At 46.7% G+C, this 19,947-nt stretch overlaps 1 protein-coding gene across 21 annotated transcripts in view; it reads left to right on the top strand.

Moving 5' to 3' along the window:
• FNBP1 (formin binding protein 1) overlaps positions 1-19,947 on the top strand; it is a 118,181-nt gene that overhangs the window by 22,820 nt on the left and 75,414 nt on the right. The window lies entirely within an intron of this gene.

Here is a 19,947-nt window from a genome sequence, read left to right on the forward strand (position 1 = left end):
ACCTGGCTGTCGGCCACTTGCGACCAAGTGAAGATGCCAGGGCACCACCATCTGGAGGTGCATACCTGGGGATCATTGGAGGTGCATACCTGGGGATCATTGGGTCCTGACTGTTTCCACACACAAACCCCATCCTGTAGAATTCCATCTGTGACATTTTATCTGCACAATCAGAATGGATTTCAGGAAAACAAAAAGTTGTTTTTGAAAAGTACAACTTTTGAGGCTTCTGGTCCCAATTTGGCACCTATGCATTCCGTTTTGGCGACTGGTTTAAGGAGCCATTTGGCGCCTAGCTTATATATCAGAGTTTCTAGCACTGCTGTCCCAGCCCTGCCTGAAGATACCATTGGGGATTGAATCTGCAGGGCAGATACTCTACCACCAAGCCACAGCCCTTCCGTGTTCTGCCTCCTCTCCCTGCCCCTGGTGGCACTGAATCCCCTTTCATTGTCATCCCTGGCATGCCAATTTTTGAGTACAGTGGTACCTCGGGTTAAGAACTTAATTCGTTCTGAAGGTCCGTTCTTAACCTGAAACTGTTCTTAACCTGAAGCACCACTTTAGCTAATGGGGCCTTCTGCTGCTGCCGCACCACCGCTGCACGATTTCTGTTCTCATCCTGAAGCAAAGTTCTTAACCCGACGTACTATTTCTGGGTTAGCGGAGTCTGTAACCTGAAGCGTCTGTAATCCGAGGTTCCACTATACTCTGGTTCTTCACAACTGGGGAGAGTTACTCCAGAGAGAGAGAGAGAATGTGAGTGTTGTGTCTCCACCTGGCTCCGTTCCACAGCGACATAATATTATTGCCCAGGATTAGGAAACCCTTTTTGTCCTGAGGGCCGTATCCCCTTACATGCAACCTTCCAAGGGCCACAGTAGTAATAGACACATCATTGGAATGTGCAGGCTTATTTGGGGGCAAAATATCTTTTGGGGGGGGTGCTATAGGAAGACAATGCAAGTGAGCTCAGGGGCTGGGGAGATTTTTATGACTTGAGGACCACGTTCTGTTCTAAGTAACTTCTTGGAGCCCATCTCAGTGGTGGGCAGGGAGGCAAAAATGGGCCAAGCTACATATGCCAATTTTACTCCTGCACAGTAGGCTAGTTTCTGCAGATAATTGCATGCCCAGGAAGCAGGAGGCATTAATGTCCAGGAACTATGTCCAGGAAGCAGGAGGCATTAATTATCAGGGTTCCATGACACATCCTAGCCAGGCAGAAACCCTCACGGAAGATGTGTGAGTTATGGATTTTTACCCTGCCAATATGCATTAGCACTCTGGGCTTAAGTGTTTCTGAGGCATTTAGTTACAAATCTGAACTTTCTCAGAACTGCTTTTGCTTGCTTCAGTGGTTTATAAAAGACAGCAGATGGGTCATTGCTCAGTGGTAGGACATCTGCCTTGCATGCCCAAGGTCTTGGGTTTGATCCTTGGCATCTCCAAGCAGAGCTGAGAAAGACCTGTGCTTGAAAACATGAGAGAGAGAGAGAGAGAGAGAGAGAGAGAGAGAGAGAGAGAGAGAAAGCTGCTGCCAGTCAGAGTGGACAACCCTGGGCTAGGTTGCCTGATTTGATATAAGGCAGATTCCTGTGTTCCAGGTCAACGTGATGTGGTGTGCAAAGGCCCTGTAATTGCCACCTGCTATCTGGCGCTGTGGGTAAAACCTCAACGCCTAGGACTTGCTGATCGTCAGGTCGGCGGTTCGAATCCCCGCGGCGGGGTGCGCTCCCGTTGCTCGGTCCCAGTGCCTACCAACCTAGCAGTTCGAAAGCACCCCCGGGTGCCAGTAGATAAATAGGGACCGCTTACTAGCGGGAAGGTAAACGGCGTTCCGTGTGCTGCGCTGGCTCGCCAGATGCAGCTTGTCACACTGGCCACGTGACCCGGAAGTGGCTGCGGACAGTGCTCGCCCCCGGCCTCTTAAGTGAGATGGGCGCACAACCCGAGAGTCGGACACGACTGACCCATACGGGCAGGGGTATCTTTAACTTTACCTTTATTTGTAACACGGGACACGGATAGCGCTGTGGTCTAAACCACAGAGCCTAGGGTTTGCTGATCAGAAGGTCGGCGGTTCGAATCCCCGCAACGGGGCGAGCTCCTGTTGTTCAGCCCCAGCTCCTGCCAACCTAGCAGTTCAAAAGCACATCAAAGTGCAAGTAGATAAATAGGTACGGCTACGGCGGGAAGGTAAACGGTGTTTCTGTGTGCTGCTCTGGTTCGCCAGCAGTGGCTCAGTCATGCTGGCCACATGACCCGGAAGCTGTACGCCGGCATCCTCAGCCAATAAAGCAAGATGAGCACCACAACCCCAGAGTCATTCACAACTGGTCAGGGGTCCCTTTACCTTACTTGTAAGAAGAGCCTGGCGTAGAAGAGCCTGGTGTTTGGGTTAGCTCAAAGGGGGTCCATCAAAGTCCAGCATCCTGTTTTCACACTGGCCAACCAGATGCCCCAGTGGGAAGCCTGGAAACAAGACCTGAGTGCAACAGCAACTTGACGCTCCACCTTGTGATTCCTAGCAATTGCTACTCACAAGAATACACTCGTGCCAGGATATTTCCCACCCACCCAGAGCAACTTCTCCATTTCATATGCAGTATGTCAACTAGGTTTCAAGCGTGGCAGCTGGAAGGCCTGTCCTGGCATCTAGGAAGCTTTCTGCGTAGGAGAGAGCGGTCAGTTTGGAGAGCCTTTGAACTAGCGCTGTGCATTGTGAAGGGAGGCAAAACATCTTTGATTTTATACATGGACAATGAAAACTGCACACAATATGTACAGTAGTTTGGTTGCATTTTCTATAGCTGCAATTGGAAGCTATGATGAAACATCTCAGCAGGGAGCTGGGGGTGGAAAATAACTTTACAAGGCAAAAAAAAAAAAAAAGTGTAGTTGCTCTTTTCCACAGAGTGTAATGGAAGGAATTACCTCTAGGAAATAACCTGCTCTCCAGGACAATTTTTTTTTAAAAAAAAACCCCACTATTTGTGGGGGTTGGGGGGGAGCTCACTCAATTTACAACACATAAAGGTAAAGGGACCCCTGACCATTAGGTCCAGTCGTGACCGACTCTGGGGTTGCGCGCTCATCTCGCTCTATAGGCCAAGGGAGCTGACGTTTGTCTGCAGACAGCTTCCGGGTCATGTGGCCAGCATGACCAGGCCGATTCTGGCGAACCAGAGCAGTACATGGAAACGCCGTTTACCTTCCCGCTGGAGCGGTACCTATTTATCTACTTGCACTTTGACGTGCTTTCGAAGTGCTAGGTCAGCAGGAGCAGGGACTGAACGATGGGAGCTCACCATGTCGCGGGGATTCGAACCACCGACCTTCTGATCGGCAAGCCCTAGGCTCTGTGGTTTAACCCACAGTGCCACCCGCATGGCTTGTAAATATGAAGGCAAGTTTTATGCAATGCACCAGAAGCAACTCTTGACATGCCTGTTTAGTGAGGCTGGCCTGAGATTCTTTTGGAGTGGTGCTTTATCAATGGCTGTGGAAGCTACAACTCTGAAATATGGCAGAGACTAAAACCTGAAGGTGGTCGAGCAGGATTGCCTGCCCATGCCCAGTGAACATAAGAAGATCCTTTTTGGATCAGGCCAGTGGACTATGAAAGATCCTGAAAGATCTTCATTGGCTCCCAGTACGTTTCTGAGCACAATTCAAAGTGTTGGTGCTTTAAAGCCCTAAACGGCCTCTGTCCAGTATACCTGAAAGAGCATCTCCACCCCCATTGTTCTGCCTGGACACTGAGGTCCAGCGCCGAGGGCCTTCTGGCAGTTCCCTCGCTGCGGGAAGTGAAGTTACAGGGAACCAGGCAGAGGGTAGTGGTGCTCACCCTGTGGAACGCCCTCCCAGCAGATGTCAAGGCAATAAGCAAGTATTTTACTTCTAAAAGACAACTGAAGGTAGCCCTGTTTAGGGAAGTTTTTAATGTCTGATGCTGTCTTGTTTTTAATATTCGGTTGGAAGCCGCCCAGAGTGGCTGGGGAAGCCCAGCCAGATGGGTGGGGTATAAATAATAAATTATTATTATTATTATTATTATTTAGTCCAGCATTCTATTCTCATAGCAACCAATCAGATGCCTCAATGGGAAGCCTGCAAGGAGGACCTGAGAACAGGAGCAACACTCTCCCCACTTGTGATTCTCAACAACTTTTATTCAGAGGCACGCCACCTCCAATAGTGGAAGGAGAACACAGACGACATGGCTAGTGGCCATCAGACAGACTTTATCCTCCACAAATTTGTCTAATCTTTTAAAGCCATCCAAGTTGTTGGCCTTCACTGCCACCTGTGAAGAAGTCCTTTATTTCATTTGTCTTGAATGCTCCCAACATTCAGCTCAGGATGTCTGTGAGTTTGGGTATTAAAAGAGGGGGAGGAAAAAAAATTCTCTGTCCACTTTCTCTGTGCTATGTATAATTTTGTAGACTGTCTATCATGCCTCCTCTTACCTTTTCTCTAAACTAAAGCATCCATGGAGTAATAATAATAATAATAATAATAATAATAATAATAAATATTATTTATACCCCACCCTCCCCAGCCAAGACTGGGCTCAGGGCGGCTAATACCAGGTATAAAAACAATTGATTAAAATACAACTTAAAAACAAGATTAAAATACAACATTAAAATGAAGCCTCATTTTATGAGTGCACACATGTGCTCCAGGTGAAAGATGCACATGAGCTGGGAGCCACAGTGAACGGCACAATGTCTAACTGTGGAATTAATTTTTGAAATTATCCCGATCAGGCTGGAATTCTGGATGAGTGGAACAGTGGGCGTTGGGCCAGCCATGCAAACATCCCTACTAAATTTGCTAGCCTCTATAGTTAATTTGATAGTTTGTTAGGAAACTAGTAGCACAGAAATACAGATGGCTGACCGCTTAGCAAGGCTGGTGGAGCATGCAGGATCCACCTCATACCAAGTGTTTGGGCGACAGAGTAACCAGTCCTCCCTTGGCCAGCCTGCTTGTAGTAGCCATAGAAGGAGCCCGCCCATTGAACTCACTGTTCCCCTGTAACTACTAGGCAAGCTGTTAAATGCAAGGCTGAAGCTGAAGGAGCCGTCTCACCCTGATCACAATATTGGACACTTTTGGACTGATTCCCACCAGCAAAGCGTTGACAATTGCCTCCCAATAAATTCAGGTTGCAAAATTAAAATGGATTTGGTGTTCGTGTGTGATTAAACCCGCTTCCAAAAATCAATTTAAAAATTAGTCTCTTTTGCAGTAAGGTGACAGGAAAATGCTCCAGGAAGTGTGGGAATTCCCTGGGAAAACGGTATGGCAGCAATGCTTCTGAATGCAAGTTGCTGGAAACCATAGGAGGGGAGGGTGCTCTTGTGCTTGTGTTCTGGTTGAGGGTTTCAAACTGAGTCATCTGGCTGGCCACTGTGAGAAGAGGATGCCGGACTAGATGGGCCACTGGCCTGATCCAGCATGCTCTTCTTAGGTTCTCAGATGTTTGTAGACGCTCTCTGCAATTTAAATCAGGATTAATGTTCAATAAACAGGCTGTCTGGAAGAGATCCTGAGATTTCTATCAGCCCCGAACTCACAGATTGTTCCTGTTGAAAGGCTCATTCTGATAGAAATCCAAGCAAAACTTTGAGCCTTTTTTTTTTTACCTCACCAATTTCGATAGAAGATCCCAAACAGATGCTTTATGAACTGTTCTGTTGAAATATCTGGGACTTGTTAGTGCTAAGCTCTGGCTGGATCATTACCTTAATTTTTCTTCCCTAGTTATCCCATGAATTATGATTTATTTTTTTTAAAATACCCTCTTAGCATGGAAAACTGTCCCCAGCCGACAGGTGCACTAAACAAAAGCATGTATATATATATATATGGAGCTTTATTGATGATATCATTAAATATTGATGGTGTCCTATAAGCACAATATCACACATCCATTTGGTTGATGGAGAATTAATTTGGATCGGAGGGTAAGCAACTCTTTCAAGAACCTCCGTCAAGAAAATGGATTTCTCTCTGCGTTAAGCAAAGGAAGACGTCTCTCTCTATAGCTCCCAACTGAATCTGTCGTTCTAGCAGATGAATTTCAAAAGTGCATACTGGTAGCATGTATAATTTACTGCTCCCGCATATATTGAAAAATAGATGCTCTCAGCTCTGTAAAGAATTTAAAAGGCCTTTGCTTTCAAGGGTTCCTGGAAAGTGAGCAGAGTGTGGATTGCAATCTAGGACATACCCTGATTCCTTCACCCATCACCCTCCACTGTGGATGCCTGTGGAACTGTGGAACACTAAAGCAGTGTTCTTCAAGCTTGAGTCCCCAGATGCTGTTGAACTACAACTCCCATTGCCATTAACCATTGACTAAGCTGATTGGAGATGATGGGAACTGTAGCCCAACACCTGGGGCCAAGGCTGAAGCACACTGCTCTAGACCAAGGCTGGAGAACATCAGGACTGTGGGCCAAATGTGCCTGGTGAATCTCTCCATCTGGCGATTGGTACACTTCCCTCTTTCCAGATTTTGTGCCCTTGTCCCTGGCTTGCTAGCTTTCTGTATGCAGGGAATACGCTGTTTGTATGGAGGAGCCACCAGCCAGCGTTTATCCCTTGGAGCAAGATTTAGGCCTTGGTATTGCTGCAACATTTCTAAATGTGGCATGCTTAGTAATGGTCGAAGCCACAGAGTACAAATGAAAGAACTTGGGGAGGGTGGGGGAAGGCTTGCAAAAATTGTGTAAATTTAATGGATGCATGAGTTCCAGTTAAATTATTCATTCCCCTAGTTGAACAAGTGCCTTTGTCTGCTTTTAATGGGTCAGCATTCTTTGCAAATATTTTCACTTTTTTCTTTCTTTCCCCACCTACCACCATGCATTCATGTATTTATTTCTGTGGGGGACTCTTGTTAACTTTTGTTTTTTTGGTGTGTTTTTTAAAAAAAAAACCTGCCTAGAGACTTCTTTTTGTTTTTTTTGGGGGGGGGGAGGATCAGCTTTTTTGTCATTCTACTCGCCCTCAAATATCCAAATTTCCTTCTATATCTATCTGTCTGTCTATCTATTTATCTATCTATGGATCAACATGAGACATTGGGTTTAACTGGATCCAGCATTACACAAACACTCTTGGAAGTCTCCAGCTCTCTGAGACACACAAATGTCCATATTAAATGGGGTAGGCATGTTTGGGATGCTGTTCTACATTTCAAATTAGAATACTGACTCGTTCTCCACATCATGCGCCTTGAAGAAGGCAGGGAAGTCAGTGAAACTCATAGTCAGTGTAGTGGATAGAGTGTCAAACTAGGACCTAGAAGACCACGGTTCAAATCCCTACTTGGCTATGAAGCTTATTGGGTGTGCTCTTCAGCCAATCACTGCCTCTCAGCCTAACCTACCTTACAAGGTTGTTGTTGCAGGTAATAAATGAGGAGGAGGAGAACCTTGAACTCCTTGGAGAAGATGGTGATGCATAAATGCAATAAATAAATAGGTATATAACCACCATGGCTTTCTTTAGTGTTATATGCCCCAAACTCACAGCTAGCACAGTCTACCATCTTCTCCTTCTCTGCTGTGGATGCAAGGAAGTGCTTGGAAGACTGACCTTCCTTTTTCAACTAGCTGGGGTTCCTTGTTAATGTCTGAATACTGACAAATGATGCTTTGTGTTCACTATGGCTTACTGTGGGTTTCCCCAAAGGGGTTGATATTGATGCTCTTTGGGATCAATAGGACAGTGTGCAGGGAGTAAACAAAGACCTAGGAGTCTCAAAGGATGTGCAATGATAGTCCTACTTAGAGTAGGTCTAATGAAATTAATGGGCATGACTAACTTATATCGTGAAGCTGAGGCTCCAATACTTTGGCCACCTCATGAGAAGAGAAGACTCCCTGGAAAAGACCCTGATGTTGGGAAAGATGGAGGGCACAAGGAGAAGGGGACGGCAGAAGACGAGATGGTAGGACAGTGTTCTCGAAGCTACCAACATGAGTCTGATCAAACTGCGGGAGGCAGTGGAAGACAGGAGTGCCTGGCGTGCTCTGGTCCATGGGGTCACAAAGAGTCGGACACGACTAAACAACAACAACAACTTATACCTTAGACCAGCGCTGTTCTACACTGACTGGCATTAGCTTTTCAAGCAGGAGACATTCCCTACTCCATCTGTAGAATCAATCGGGGATTGTACTTGGGGCCTTCTGCAAAGCAGGTGCTCTGGTACTGATCTGCAGTTGTTCCTTGGATTCCTAAATGCTGCAGAATAGTTTGTATACCCTGTTGTAGGGACCCACACTGGGTCTATCTTGGCAAGTTTCAATACTGCTGCAGCCTTCCCAAAACAAAAGTTTACGCTTTTGTTTATTTCTGCTCCCTAGAGAGAGATATCATATGATCTTCTGATGCATCAATGGGTGATGTTTTTTAGTAATCAGCCAGCATGTGCCCAAGGGGGAAAGATACGTAGCTGAATTGTAATGCAAATTATGATGATGTTTTAACAGCTGGTGATATAAAAGGATGCGCTTCATGGGGTGAAGAAGAGAGGGAGAGTTCTTGTTTCGATGTAGGGTCAAATTTGAAGGCTTGCAGCAGCTGTGAACATGTGTTTTGCTTCTGTGAGGTCCCAATTCCAATCTGTGGGTTGGGCACTTATGGAGAGTTTAGTTGCTGGATCAGGCCAATTGCCCATCTAGGCCAGCTTCTCACAGTGGCCTCAGTGGAAAACCAGCAAACAGGACCTGAGCACAAGATCTCTCTCCCTTCCTGCAGTTTCCAGCAACTGGTATTCAGAAGCATTGCTGCCGCCCAAATGCAGAGACAGAACATAGCCATTGTGGCTAGTAGCCTTCAATAGCCCTTTTCTCCATGAATTTGTCTATTCCTCTTTGAAATTCTGTCTTACTCACCTCTTACTCACGTTCTCCCTAAACGAAAATGCCCTGCACTTCCTTCCAGTGTAAAGTATTTGAGGTTCTAAACCTGGGAAAGTTGAAGAGAATTTGGAGACCAGCTGTTAGCCAACAAAGATGGGACTGGGTGGGATAGGGTGGCTGTTTGAAGCTTTTTTACCTTGATTGCTGCACCTCCAAGTTATGTGCTGTATACATATGCAGGTGCTGAAACCATTAATCCCCCTTCCTGATTTCTTTTCCCGTATGAATTTCACAAGCAAAACTTGGAGGGGTGCCTGGGTTTCACACTGGGCTTGCCGTCAGCCATATGGATCCAATTGCGGTAAAAATCGCACACTGTCCAAAACCTCAGTATGTGTAAACCTACTTTTTGGGAATCTAACTGCTGTTACTTTTTGGCCAAAAAAAAAGGACGCAGGTGGCACTGTGGTCTAAACCACTGAGCCTCTTGGGCTTGCCGATCAGAAGGTCGGCGGTTCGAATCCCCACAACAGAGTGAGCTCCCATTGCTCTGTCCCAGCTCCTGCCACCCTAGCAGTTCGAAAGCAGCCAGTGCAAGTAGAAAAATAGGTACTGCTGCAGTAGGAAGGTAAACAGAGTTTCTGTGCGCTCTGGTTCCATCACGGTGTTCCGTTGCACCAGAAGCGGTTTAGTCATGCTGGCCACATGACCTGGAAAGCTGTCTGTGGACAAACGCCGGCTCCCTTGGCCTGAAAGCGAGATAAGCGCTGCAACCCCATAGTCGCCTTCGACTGGACTTAACTGTCTAGGGGTCCTTTACATTTACCCTTACTATTTGACAGTTCAGCTCTGAAAAGCTATGCTTGTGTGAGTGTGTCAAGGAGGCAAGCTTGTCTCCGATTACGAAATTGGGCAGCAGACGCCTTTCAACACTGCTCTTCAAAATGTTGCGGATTTGGGTTTGGCTCAGGGATAGAGCATCCGCCCTTGCATGCAGAAGGCCACAGGTTCAATCCCCAGTGGCATCTTCAGGTAGGGCTGGGAGAGGCCACTGTCTAAAAGCCTGGAGAGTGTAGACAGTACTGAACAAGATGGACCAATGATTTAACTCTATATTATGCAGTTTCCTATATCTGTATTTGATTAAGTCCTTTACTGAGAATTATAAGGACAAGAGTCTTTTTTGAGGTGAGGAAGGGGGATCACAAAAATTGTGTGTGGTTGCAGTTTAGCAACATCTGGAAGGCCTCAGATTCACTGTTCTGGTTCTATGGGTTGTGGGAATCGCTTCTTCCAACTTCCGAGTTAGACTTGCATGGTTGAACTGTGTTTGGATGATTGGAGCCATCCTATGTCCCTGGGCTGCAAAAATGTGCCCTTTTCAATATGAAAATGAGTAATAAAATCATACAATTGATTCTAAGGTCCCTCTAGAGAAGGCGGGTGGGAAGAATTCAGAGGACTTGTCCTGTGTGCTCCAACACTCAGCATTTAGGAACACTGAAAACACAAGTTGCTTCAGTTTCAAGAGAATGGGGCGCAAGTTCTGTACGAAGGAAAGCAGAATTTTAAGGCACTCCGAAAGAAGATACTGGAGCACTCCAAATCATTTGCCCATGCATGAGCACAGATAATTAAGTAGAAAGAACTGAAAAGCAAAACAGGGAAATCTTTAATGCATCCCTAATCATTATTATTATTATTAGTAGTAGTAGTAGTAGTAGTAGTATAACATAATTGTAAGGTTATTGTATGATCTTGGAAGGTTATATAACTTTAGAAGGGGGCATGGCTGTGAGGAGGTGTGGCTGTAGTTATCATGAAGGGACCTTCACTTACGAATCTGCCACTATACTCCTGGTCCTCGGACTCCAAGGGGGATGGAAAAGCCAGTGCAGAAGGGGGTACTTGAGGCAAGTGGCTTGTGCATCATCTGAATGCACAACACATGGGGTGGCACTTAATCCACAGGCCCCACCCCATAAGTAAAACTTTTGACTATGTTTTGAAACCCCAGACCCTTGTATGGGAATCAGCTGGACTGTGGATTTCTGAAGTGGGTGGTTGATCTACTCTGGGTCATGATCCTCTCAGATCAGATCAGGCACATCGGCTTTGGAATCAGAAAAGGGTAGACTTCTCTTGTGTACACTGATAATGGCATATTATTAATCCTCCAGCTTCTCTTTCTCCCACATCCTTGATTCTGGAATGAAGTGATTTAAATTGCCAGCCCCGCAAAGGTGCAAACATATTAGCCAAGTGCCAAAGTGTGCCTCCTGCAAAGTTAAGGCATGAAGCCTGAAATGCCTGGTTTCGCCTGTTTAAATGGGAGGCTGAGTTTCTCTGTCCAAAAATAGGTTAGAAGGATATTTCCACCTGCCAGTGTTGGCCCTGCAGTGGGCATTTCTGGCGCAGTGGGGCTGATGACTCTCATGGTTGAGTTCTGCTCACAGGCTTCCCATTCTGCATCAGGTTGGCGGATGTCAGAAGAGGATGTTAGACCTGATGGGCTGCTTTTGGCCTCATCCAGGTTCTTCTTATCCTCTACTTCCACTGCCTCAGAATACTAGTTGCTGCTGATCTTGCGGCGAGTAATACAAGGGGCTTGGAATTTCACAGGAAGTGAGGAACATGCTGCGTGGGTGGGTGAATTTCAGTTCAGTTTGGGATTTAACATGGACCCACTTAAACCTTCCTTTCCAAAATGGCCCTGTTCTTTGCTTTAGTTGTGTCAGCACTCAACCACCCATGTTTGCCGTTAGTTGGAACAGTACCAATAACCGTGTGTGTGTGTCTGGCTGTCTGGCTGTCTGACGCTTAGAAAGATCCAGCCACTCTTCCCCTCCTTCATCTTGTTCCTTTCCAGCCAACCGCATGTACTCCCAGGAGGCCCAGATATGCAGCTCTCATTAACTGAGAACTGCCGACTTAATTAACAGACACGGTTTGTGAAGGAGGAAAAGGTCTTATGACATTAGAGGCAGCTGAGTGGGACAGGAAGCTTTTTTAGGCTCCTTGATCTTCCTGATCCACCCCTACCCCTAGTTGACTCATATTTTCTGGATGCTGCTTTTATAGTACAAAACCTGCAACCATTTCGGCCACAAGTTGAAAGGAAAAGACAGAGGTGTGTCCGTCCCTCTTTGGCCCCCAAGCTGCAGTGTGGGGGGGGGCGTTGCTCTTTCCACACCGTAGCGGCTGTGACCAGGTGTTTCTGCTCAGCCTGCTCTCCAGATGTTTACCATTGATGGACAACTTGCCCATTAAGCATAAGGAAGAACATTCTGGCAGCAAGAGCTGTTTGATGGTGGAATGGGCAGCCTCAGAAGCTGCTGGCTCTCCTATGTTGGAGGCTGGATACTGTGGTATCCTCAGGGCTCCTTGACAACCCCCTTCTTAGGGTTCTTTGTCTTTAAAATTTGGACCAGACGTCTCTTGTAAAAGGAGACAGCCTTCCCTAAAGAAGGACACATGGCCACCTTGTATTAGGATGTCATGTGAACAGAAAGTCTTCAGAGGGAGTGGTGATGTTCCACCTCAGCTGTGGGAATCCCGAGTGGGGAGAGAGGTGTTGCTCTTGTCCAGGTCTTGTTTGAGGGCTTCATTTTGGGGTATCTGTTTGGCCTCTGTGAGAACAGGAGGCTGGTCTAGGTGGGCCTTTGGCCTGATCCAGCAGAGCCTGGCTTTGGTACAACAAAAGTGGTACATTTTGTCTCTTGCGGTGGGCAGCAGGTGGTGTTAGGAAGCTCCCCCCCCCCCCCCGGGGCAGGGTGTGAACACAACAGTCCTCCATCTGCGTTTGAAGCTGCTGGGCGACACTCCTTGTGGAGTTAGTCAAATGCAAGGCACAGTGGTCTCTGTGACCCGCAAAACTGTTAATAAATACTCACAATAAATCTGATAACCTTTTAAAGCTGCCACAAAACTCTTCCTTTCTGTTTTCACCCACCCCCACCCTTGCAAGGGAATAACAGGAGCAGCCCTCTGGAAGCAATTGATCCCTAGTAGGGTCACTGAGACACTTATTTCTGAGGGAAAAATCGCAGCACTGAAGGCTTGTACATAGACTCATAAAATTGTAGAGTAGGAAGGGACCCGAGGGTCATCCCCCTGCAATACACAAATTCTGCCCATTGCCACTCCTGGGTGGTCTCGAACCACCAACCTTCTGGTTAACAGCTAGACTCACTGACCCATTGCACCACATTGAGAGCAGGACTTTGTTTACAAGGTGTTAATTTACTTTTCACCAGAACAAGTAAGAGGTTTCATCTCAGCTATGTTCTCCCCTTCTAGATTCCTTGAAGGAAATAAGAGCAGAGCTTTTGCCACCTATCTCTGAATATCAAGGATGGAGGACAGTGGAATAGGGGAAGTGCCTCCTTGCAGCATGCCGTGTTCATCAGCTTCCAGGAGTCCTTTGGCTGTCCCCTGGCGGGAACAGACAACTGGGCAGAGATGAACTTTTTTTGGAAGCGAATGGCTTGGTCTCAAGTGGACTGCAGGTTGCAAGATTAACAGATTGCCTTGGTTGTGGGGGGGCGGGCAGAAAATGCGGCTCCCTGATTTGAGGAACCATCAACCTCCTTTACCAATGAAACAGCCTCTCCGTAGCTGTGAAGCGGATTCCAATTGGCAGAGTAACATGTGTGTCCCCCCTCCTTCCCCAGGAATGCCAGCACTGTTGCTATGGCAGCATCTTGAAAACTGCCCTCTTTGTAGTTTAACCCCCTCCCGCCTTTCAAACTGCTGGGCTGGGATTTTTTTCCTTTTCGTTTTAACCTGCCAGGACTTTCTCTCTCTGAAAACAGCAGTGCTGCATGATGTGATTAAATGAAATTTAACGTAACACAAGAAGCAGGGATGCCCACCAACCTGGATGGCTTTAGAAGAGGGTTGCACAAATTCATGGAGGAGGAGAGGGCTGTCAAAGGCTATTTAGTGGCAGCTTCATGCCTCACAGCCTGGGATCACCGTTCATTCCTCCTGCCTCCACAATAGCGGCAGCAGGAGCAATGGTACCAGCATGGTACCCTGGTAGCTCATGTGAGTGTCGGTGCTCCCCAGGTGTGGGGCTGATTCTAAGGCTGGGCGATGTATCTTGGCTGCTTCTCCCCACCTTATTTCTTCCTTTCTCCTTATTTCAGACATCATGATGTACTGCTATATCACCGTGTTTAGCTGGTTGAAGTCTTGATATTGTCCAGCCTTAGTTGCAGACTCTTCTCCCTTGGAGGTTTTTGAGCAGAGGATGGATAGCCATCCATGTGGTGTATGATTTAGTTGTGTTTCTTGCATTGCAGGGGGTTGGAATAGATGACCCCTGGGGTCCCTGCCAACTCTACCATTCTATAATTTTAACCTTAATTTTAACCTATAAGTTTAAATGGCTTTAGAAGAGGATTAGACACAATTCATGGAGGAGCAGGCTGTAGATGGCTATGATAACTCTGCTCTCCGCAGTCAGAGGCAGCAATTCTTCTGAATACCAGTTGTGAATACCTTGAATACCTGTTGCGGGCTTCCAGTAATCATGTGGTTGGCCGCTCTGAGAACTAGCTGCTGGACTAGATGGGCTCCCTTTAGCTTGATCCAGCAGGCTCTTCTTCTGTTCTTATGCTTGGTCAAGAAATTGACCCTTGAAGTTTAGCAACGTTAAAGTTTAGCAAGGTGGCCACCTCTCCTGTTATGCAAGACAGGGTTTCACTTTACACGGGAGAGAGATCTCTTGCCTGCAGTGACACCACTTGCTCTGAAATGTTCTTGTTCCGAAACTCATCCTCTTCACAAGTGTTACGTTTATGCAAGATTCATGCACCGGTTTTCTCAGTAGGCCTTGTTTATTTTCTGCGAATCGGAGGAAGTGGTTTATTTCAAAAGCAGCCGCTTTTTAGATGGCTTTAAGATCAAGAAATACTTGCCCCTCTCCTCTCAAGCAAACCAGCATGCAACTTCATCTTTTGACACCAGCTTTTATTGTCTGGTCAGGGGACGCGGGTGGCGCTGTGGGTTAAAGCCTCAGCGCCTAGGACTTGCCGATCGAAAGGTCGGCGGTTCGAATCCCTGCGGCGGGGTGCACTCCCGCTGCCCGGTCCCAGCGCCTGCCAACCTAGCAGTTCGAAAGCACCTCCAGGTGCAAGTAGATAAATAGGGACCGCTTACCAGCGGGAAGGTAAACGGCGTTTCCGTGTGCGGCTCTGGCTCGCCAGAGCAGCGATGTCACGCTGGCCACATGACCCGGAAGTGTCTTCGGACAGCGCTGGCCCCTGGCCTCTTGAGTGAGATGGGCGCACAACCCCAGAGTCTGTCAAGACTGGCCCGTACGGGCAGGGGTACCTTTACCTTTTTACCTTTATTGTCTAGTGAAAAACAGTGTCATATCAGACAACCGGAATCAACACTCTCTCTCTCTCTCTCTCTCTCTCTCTCTCTCTCTCTCTCGATTAAGCAGTCTAATATGTAGGATAGTTTGCAGCTCAGAACACCCTAGGTCAGAAAGGAGGAGCCTCTGACCCTCCAGATGTTTGCTGTACTACAACTCCCATCGTCACTGACTACAACTCCCAGCATCCAGGGCTGTTGGCTGCAACTCTCAGCATCCTTGAGCATCTGAGGCTGGTGGGAGCTTGAATCCAGCAAAATATGGAGGAACAGGTTCTCACAACCCTTGTCTAGAACAAAGACTTAGACAACAGGCTCAATATGCAGTAACTAACCAATAATGCTTGTTTTTAGGCAGGGCTATGCCACATGTGTGGCGCTGTGGTCTAAACCACTGAGCCTAGGGCTTGCCGATCAGAAGGTCGGCGGTTCAAATCCCTGCGATGGGGTGAGCTCCCGTTGCTTGGTCCCTGCTCCTGCCAACCTAGCAGTTCAAAAGCACGTCAAAGTGCAAGTAGATAAATAGGTACCGCTCCAGCGGGAAGGCAAACAGCGTTTCCGTGCGCTACTCTGGTTCGTCAGAAGCGGCTTAGTCATTCTGGTCACATGACCCAGAAAAACTGTCTGTGGACAAACATTGTCTCCCTCGGCCAGTAAAGTGAGATGAGCGCCGCAACCCCAGAGTCGTCTGCGATTGGACTTAACGGTCAGGGGTCCCTTTACCTTTACCTATGCCAAATGTTCTCCAGTTTCAATTTTAGGGTTGGAAATAAAAGATTTCAGCAGGTTATAATTTCCCCCTCAAAAAGAGGTTGCACAGATGTTTAGTTTGCTTTGATCCCAGATGTTATATTACCCTCCCGCTCCCCAGGCCGTTCCTGGTACTTTGGTATAATTCTTTCCTAACTCTCCCACTGCATTCCACCCAGCAAAGCTGCTGCTTTCTCCTTCCTAGATCAGTCACATAGGTGATCCTAGCCAATTCAGGATCCCCAGTGCTCTGTTGCAAGAAGGAACAGAGGCAGGAACCATGGTCGCAGGCCTCCCGTATTCATGTAAGAAGTTCTTCTATTTGCAGGATTTATTTGAAGGATTTTGCAAACTAAACTTCCTTCTACTGCAGAGAAAATAACTGGGGTCATTAAGAGAGTCAAGATGGCTTCCAGATGGTTCTGTGAACTCAAATAAAGAGATTCTTTTTTTTCCAGGGAATATTTCCTAAATTTTGAATGATGAAGCATAATTGGTTTTATGTGCACTTTGAAATTCGTGTCACACCACCAAACCTGGATAGGTTTTGAAAGGCAAATGAAGGCAGCCATGAACCTTCTGCTGTCAGCCCCATATTCTAAAACTCACACACACCCCAACAAAAAAGTGAGAAGAAGGGAATGTTGTTGGTTAGTATAGCTGACCATGTTTGTAAAATGTTTCCAGTGGTTTTGCCCCAACCTGGATCTGTCTGAACGTTGCACGAGGGTTTGAGTTTCACATCCCTGGGAAGGTTAATTTCAGAGCACCATGGAAACATTGAAAGAGATTGCACCAAGCCCTACTGCGGAATCATTTCCCCAAATGGCCTAGGGACTACTGATACTGAATCTTAAAAAGGGGATCTCATCCACCACAGTGGAGAAACTGAAAGAGGCTTCGCATGCAGAAGATCCAGGCTCAGCCTTAGCCATTTACAGGTAAAAGGATCTGGTAGCACCAAGGCTGGAAACTCTAGGCCAGGGGATCAGATGTGACCCTCTGGGAATGCCCCATAGCAACTTCCTTCATTGTTTTGCTGACTGGGGTGTCTCTTGTTTGCCTAGATGAAAGGTAGAGAGCAGGGTATGTGCAGAAACTGGCCTACTGTACAATGATAAAATGTGCATTCATTCATTCATTCATTCATTATAAATATTGCATATTATTTCATCGCATTTATATCCCGCTGGATTGTAGAAAATAAAATAAAAATACCCACTTCAAATCAGCTTACCAAAAAACATTGAAATTATCAGCAAGACAAATTAACAATAATCTAAAGCTTTCGAAAATTTAAAATAACAATAGACTAAAACATAAAATCTCGCAGCAGCTTTCTAAACATCTGGGTAGGCTTGTCTAAACACAAAATGTTTTAGCAAATGCTGAAAAGAGCAAAGTGAAGGCGGCTGTCTGATATCAATAGGCACAGAGTTTAAGGCGCTGCCACAGTGAAGTACTGTAGTGCTTTCTTACAAATGAAGAATGGAGATTTGTTGCCACACTGACTTTCACCTCTGGTCCCACCCACCACTGGGTAACCAGCAATGGGAAAGACCAGGATAATTGCTGCCGGTCAGAGCAGCCGATATTAGTGTAGATCAGCAGAATATTTTGAGTTGTAGGGCAGTTTCCTATGTATCTTTTCTCAAAAAGGTATGTATATTAGGCAAAACAGTGTACAAGCCTTAGATGGGTTTAGAATGCAGGGTGCATGATTGAAAGGCGAGCAGTATTTTTTGAGACTTGAGTAAATAATGCCTGGAATCCAAGTGCAGTCTCTGAAGAAGTGGGGGGTTTGAAAAGAGGGCAGCTGAGATCACTTGTTTAGGCTGAAGAGTTTTCTGTGTGTGAGATCATGCTAGAGGTCTCTCTGAATTTTTTCTTTCCATAAGGAAGCATGATGGTTCACAGGAAGAGCTCCACAGGAAAAGGTGGTGTCACTTGAGTTTTGGAAGCAATGCAGCTACATATTTAGAAAGGTTTCAGAGGCAGGATACCCTCAGAGTAATTGTTATCCATGCCACTATGCATCTTCTTTAATATTGCATTTGTGGCATCAAAGCTGATTGGCTGCAATGATATGGAATGTTCAGCAAATGCTACCAGAATGTTGGCTGGGATTAAAATCTTGCACAGTCCCCAAGGGACAGGAGTTCTTGTTTATTTTACCTCCTGGGAACACCTTTAGTATTAGTGAGAAATTCTAGGAGGTAGGGAAGCCCTGGGGCAAGGAGTCTGATGAGTGTGGAGTAGGCAGCAGACTGATGTTTCTCACTGAGGTGATGTATTTGTGTCTATGCTATATTACTCCAGATGTGGCTCACATGTCTGAATGTTCCTCCATTAAAATACACACAAACAAATCCCTGCACATAGAAAATATGAGAGAGAAGTCCAGGCCTAAAATTCTTTCTGCTGACAGGCTAGCTTTCTATGTGCAGGGATTTTTATGTTTAGATTGAAAGAGCATTCAGCCATGAAAAACTCCAACTACAGCCTGGTTGTGAAACAGGATAACCACAGTTTCCAGGGGCTTGGAGCTCATCTTCGTAGACACAATATGGTGCATCATATGAACATAAGAAGACCCTGCTGGATCTGGCCAAAGGAGGCCATGTAGTGCAGCATCCTATTCTCGCAGTGGCCAGCTTGATATACCATGGGAAGCCAGAAGCGGGACTCAAGCACTAGAGCCCCCTCTCTTCCTGTGGTTTCCAGCAATTGCTACTCAGAAGCATGGCTGCCTCTGATTGTGGAGCCAGAGGATAGCCATTCTAGCTAGGAGCCGTTGAGAGCCATAAAGGTAAAGGTAAAGGGACCCCTGACCATTAGGTCCAGTCGTGACCGACTCTGGGGTTGCGGCGCTCATCTCGCTCTATAGGCCGAGAGAGCCGGCGTACAGCTTCTGGGTCATGTGGCCAGCATGACTAAGCCGCTTCTGGCGAACCAGAGCAGTGCACGGAAACGCAGTTTACCTTCCTGCCCGTGTGGTACCTATTTATCTGCTTGCATTTTGACGTTCTTTCGAACTGCTAGGTTGGCAGGAGCAGGGACTGAGCAACAGGAGCTCACCCCGTCACGGGGATTCGAACCGCCGACTTTCTGATCGGCAAGTCCTAGGCTCTGTGGTTTAACCTACAGCGCCACCCGCGTCCCTATTGATAGCCATATCCTCCACAAATTTGTCAAGTCCTTTTTTAAAGCCATCTACATTGGTGGCCATCAATGCTCCTGCAGGAGTGAGTTCCATAGTTTATGAACTCTGTCGGGGGGGGGGAACCCCTTCATTTGTCCTCAATCTTAAAACATGAGTTACAGTGTCAGGAGAGAGAGAGGAAAACTTTTCTCTATCTACTTTCCCAATGCCTTACATCATTTTATGAGCTTATATCATGCTGCCGTTTACTCACCTTTCACTAAACCTTAAAGTCCCAAACACTGCAGTCTTTTCTCATGGGGAGACTCATTCCCTCTCAAAATTAATCCCCTAAAGTTTTTTATTTTGCCACCAGCCATCAGTTTTGTGATTTTTAGTGCATCCTCCCCCCTCCTGCCGGCCACAAAGACCGGAGGGGGGAGGAGAATTTGTGGGTGACCATGAGGTCTGCTCTCCCCCACCTGATCTGCTCTTCCTCTCAGTTTGAGAAACTTTATAAGAAGCATCCGCCTTGCAGCTTCTTCTGAAAGCAGGGAGAGGCTGTGAGTCACACCAGTTACCTTCTTCTCACATAGGGATATATCTTCATCAGTTACAGGTCATGGTTACTCACAAGATTCCCTGAGAAAGAGAGAAGTCAGGGAGAGAAATTGCTGAAACGTTCGTTAGGACAGCTGGTGCTCATGGTTATTGGCATTGCACCAAAGCCAACGACTGCACTGCAATCCTAAAAGCACTTACTCAACAGTAAAGCTGTGGTCC

The sequence above is a fragment of the Podarcis gaigeae genome, assembly GCF_964106915.1.
Source record: "Podarcis gaigeae genome assembly, chromosome: Z".
In the NCBI taxonomy this organism is placed as follows: Eukaryota; Metazoa; Chordata; class Lepidosauria; order Squamata; family Lacertidae; genus Podarcis; species Podarcis gaigeae.